This window comes from Porites lutea, chromosome 2, assembly GCF_958299795.1.
Source record: "Porites lutea chromosome 2, jaPorLute2.1, whole genome shotgun sequence".
Taxonomy (NCBI): domain Eukaryota; kingdom Metazoa; phylum Cnidaria; class Anthozoa; order Scleractinia; family Poritidae; genus Porites; species Porites lutea.
This window is the reverse complement of record NC_133202.1, coordinates 47,878,742-47,882,862: the sequence shown is the minus strand read 5'-3', so window position 1 is coordinate 47,882,862 and position 4,121 is coordinate 47,878,742. Positions and strand designations below refer to the sequence as shown.

General features: G+C 37.1%; 1 long non-coding RNA gene across 1 annotated transcript; it reads left to right on the top strand.

The window, feature by feature from the left end:
* Window positions 1-267: 267 nt before the first annotated feature.
* On the top strand, window positions 268-3,550 carry LOC140927124 (uncharacterized). Its single transcript, XR_012164529.1, has 2 exons — window positions 268-661; window positions 3,348-3,550. It is a non-coding gene; the product is annotated as an uncharacterized lncRNA (long non-coding RNA).
* The last annotated feature ends 571 nt before the right edge of the window (window positions 3,551-4,121 follow it).

Below are 4,121 nucleotides of genomic sequence, written 5' to 3'. Positions count from 1 at the left end.
ATTTTAGGTTAAGTGCTTTTTTGCTAAAAAAATGTAAAGAGATACTTGTTGTAAAAAGGTTTGGAAAATTTCCACTGTTCCTTCTTAACCTTGGCAAGAGAAATAAAATAAACAGCATTTATTGCTCGACTATTGTCAACTTTAAAGCCAATTTCTATATATATGATACATAAAAAAAACAAACAAACAAAAAACTAGTACAGAACTAAATATTCCACGATTCCATCGATGCTAAGAAAATAAAAATAGCCGAAACAGCGATGTTCAAAGGTTTTGTGAAAGTTTTGTAACTGAGGACGAATTTAATAAAACGGCTGGGGTAAGCGGTGGAAAATAAGGTGACGCAAGAAGCAATGTCAGTTTCGTTGTTGGAATACTTGGTGAAAACGAAACCGGAGTTAAAGATCATGCGATGTTACAGCAACCAAAAGAGGCGTAAAAACAGATGAAACTGCAACCGACAAATTTAGGCTACATTTGCTTTAATTTTTAATTTAGGCATTGTGGCTAATTGGGTAATATTCATTACTGAACTTATGACGAGACATTGCCCGGATGTTACGATCGAATGTACCCACGATCGACCGGCTTTCTCTTGTTGTTGTAGATTTGCACTCGTATAATCTACGCTGAAGGCCTTGTCCTAGCGGGGACTTAGTAGGTTAGTATTAACTGGTTTTTTCATCTCTTTATTAGATTTTTTCCTTCCTTTTTTTATTCTTTGTAGGTTTCTCGTCGTGTTCGTCGCCACTGTTTCAGCTGTTTATTTCATCCATACTTTGACTCCACAATTCGCTTGATTTAAAGGTAGTATGGTTCGCGCATGAAACTGCCCGGCATTTTCATATGTACAGAGACTAATTTCCATCCGGTTGAACTAGCTTGATTAGCGACTAGAATCTGCGGGTGATATGAGTTAATTCATCGTTACAGTTTCTTTACGGTACAGTCAGGAGTGATACCAGTGATCACGAATCAAATTATCACCGAAGACATCACTGCATTGACATTTAAGAGCCAATGCTGGCCCCACTTTTGCAAAAAATAAGCTAGTATTATCTTCAAACTTTCTGTGTTTCAAAGAATTAAAATTCGGATACCGTATAGTCAGCATTCTGTTATTGGTGTTAGTTGCCACATGGACCATGCTAACATTTCACTGATCTATGAGAGCTAAAAGATGACATACTTCATGGCCTTAGTTCACAATTGAATTTGGCTAAATCAGTGTTCCCTTTGCCATGTTTCTCTCCGTATATAGGGTTTCAATCTTAAGAAAACCTTACAGCCATACCAGATAAAAGAGAAGTGAGACCATTAACATTGAAATGTCTTCTTCAATTGTCATTAAACCAAGCTACACTGTTCGGTCGGCTCTGACGCATGAAGTATTCATTATTCCCAAGAAACTTGTGATATGTTTTCCTATAGATACATGAAATACAGGTCGGATTTCTGAATACCTTTCTTTGGCTCACTATTGTAAATCCCATAAGAACTAACTGTAATTTGTCGAGCAGGTGAAACGAAACTACTGCTTTATGAATATTCTTTTGAACGCCATTGTTAATTGAGTTTTTCTGGCCAAGGCTAAATTGAAAGAGAAGTTGAACCTTAATGAAGAATATTCAGACACTCGTTTGACATTTATTTCTCTTATGTTTTTTTTGTTAAGTAGTAAATAAGGTTTACCGTCGTGGCACTTATATACATTATACTTTTCAAACATTATCTTTAAAACCTGACTGAACAGTTTACTTAGCTGGCATTATTTTTTTTGCTTTGTTTAGTGAGGTTTGCTGGCTTTCACTACATCCTAAACACTGATGTCAAAATATACGATTTTCTATCTTTTGCCGGTAAACGAGTCATTTATTACAGTCTTAAGTTAACCTGTTCTATGCAGGAGATCATTTAATGGGGCCAAAAAATGCATAGCCTGTGTGTGCTATTGAATTCTTTTTGCTTTGAATTAGGAGTTGTCTTTTGAAAATGTTTTCGTTCTAATTGATTGCTCTCCGTAAAATTAGTAGCAGTACTAACAAAACCTTTAAAGGATCATAGAGTTTGTCTGCTAATCTAAATCACTGCTAGTGGTTTCACTGTATAAAACGACTCATGCAGTTGTTTAGTGTACATCGACTGAATGAGTTGAAATTTACACGTCGCGACTAACATCATCACATCCTCAAATACCATCTTTCTTTAAGTTGTGCTAATGCATTTGAATTGTAAGTGCTTTTGGTTGAGAAGATGTATTTTGACTGTGTTTCTTTAAAAGTGCCAGAACCAGGTTGGTAAAGCTCATCTTATACGGGGTACGTTTCAACTGATGTCACAGCTCGGTTGATTTCGGCACTGATCGTATCTTTCGTTCCATGAGATGGGACTTGAATTTGGGAAATAGATGCATTCAAACATGGAATTGAAAGATATGTTTAATGGCGCTTGTTGAATTCTCTGTAATCTTGTGCGATGTAATCATGATGACTTGTATACAATTATTTTGTAATCATTCTTATCAGGATGAGCTTGCTTTGTTTATTTCTTGTCAACCTAAAACTATTGGAATCATTCTAAAATGTGCAGTTAAAGCCAACAGACAATTACGTTCGTGGTCAGCGAGACGATCTCTTGATAGATGCAATTATACATGGAATTGGAAGGTGTTTCAGGGGCACCCAGCGACCATATTTTAGTGTCGTCTATTAAATTGTCTTTGATCAATCTTGTGCAATGAAATCATGATCACTCATACAATCATTTTGTGACCATTCTTAATCAGGATGAACTTGCGTTTTTTCACGATTTCTTGTCAAGCTAAATTGAAATTATCGCAAAATGTGTTGTAAAAGTCAAACGACAATTTACGTTCGTCAGCGAGAGGATGTCGTGGTGTTCTTACATTGTATAAAGTTGTAATAATATCAAGTTTGTAACCTTTTGTGGCTTTCTGCAGACGGGATCTCCGCCATAGACAGTAGAGGGCCATTTCTCCTGAATGTAAAATTGTAGCTGAAACAGAGTTGTTTACATCAGTTTTCACTGATGGTTTAAATGGTAAAGGTAGCAGTAAAGCTGACACAAATTATCAGTTGGATTAAGTAAGCATTTTCTTTCCGGTCCATGAAAGTTTTCCATGTACCGGTTCCTGGCTATTTCATTGTCCACTGATTATTTTATTCATTTATACTCATCTGTGTAATGTTCTTTTGATTACGCAACCTGGTGTTTCATTTCCCTTTCAATCTCTCATACTAACAATTCACGTTCCACGCTGTCTTCCCGTAGTTCTCTCGACTAAAATAGTCCGCTTTTTATAATTACCTACTTTGCACTTATTTCAGATACATGGAAAATGCTTTGAGAAGATGTTCGTCAGCATGCAATGTTGTGTGATGTCATACACTAATCACCTATCAAAACAGCAGTCCGTCTGGCCAAAGAAACAGTACCTTTGCTTCTAAACTACAGCTGCTAAGGCCCTGCAATGCTTTTGTGTGTTTTTATATCCTGTATGAGGCAATTAAATGAATTTTGATGTGGTTTATTTAGGTTTATTTGGTCATTTTCATTCGGCACGCCCTTTTACAAGACACACCTGATGCCCCATTTTATGAGTGGGTTTGAAGTAGGGAGTCTCTGGATTATATCCAAAGCGCCTTCACATACATGCAACGCTTTGGAGTGCCTTGTGAACAAACTATGATAAAGAGGATAAAGTTCAAAACTCTTAGGAAATGCCATCTTGAACAAATACCTCCAGGATGACATTTTTGCACGCACATCCAAAGGCCCTTATCATCTCTGACATTTGAAACGAATTCTTTATTGTGAAAGGCACAGGGTTCGTCGATTTATCAACAACCTTCGCCAAAATAAGTCCCCTGCCATGAAAAAACCTCTTAGAGAAGAAAGAGTGGCAGCAAATAAATGTCATAGGTGGAAAAATTCACGCGTGGACAATGCACGTGTGTGAAGTGGAACAAATTGGGTTTGAGTTCAAGGTCTTTGGACCGGCCGAGAATTGAGCCACTATAGACCCCCTCCCCCTCCATCACTTTCACCTTGAGTAGGAAAAGGGATAAATTTTTTCAGTTTCCCTTTGACCTTCTCTTCTA